The following is a 542-nucleotide window of genomic DNA, read 5'->3' on the forward strand; positions in this document are numbered from 1 at the left end:
AATCCCCTAACACTGGTGTGTGCTGCCGTCACATCTGGGGGATGCTGCACATTGGTGGTGGTTGAGGAGATTACTCCCTTTCATGTAAAGCGCTTTGAGTGTTGAGAGAAAAAAGCTATTATAAATGTAACGAATTATAAAACACAATAAAGGATATTTAATTAATTTTGTGGGGAAAATATTACATACAATGAGAGACTGACCTGAGAATGACTTCGCACAATTGCATCTTCACTGAGTAGGACAGAAATGTGGACAGAAATATAGGCCTAAATTAGGCTATATATTTGAAAAAGTTAAATATTCAAAATTACTTATTTTAATCAGGCCCAAATATATTGGCCTCATTCTTGACTCCTAAAAATTACTCTGTGTAAAAGTAAATAATAATAATAATAATAGTAATATAATTTATGACTTTTTAGGTGTAGCTCATCAGCATCTCTCCTTGCCACGTTATGCAAATGAATAGCTTTTGTTTCATCATAAATTCTAGTACTTTCGATTCCCTTTCATGGGCATGAACTGAAGAGCAGGAAGTC

Source organism: Scardinius erythrophthalmus (assembly GCF_964197995.2).
Source record: "Scardinius erythrophthalmus genome assembly, chromosome: 5".
NCBI classification, from domain to species: Eukaryota; Metazoa; Chordata; class Actinopteri; order Cypriniformes; family Leuciscidae; genus Scardinius; species Scardinius erythrophthalmus.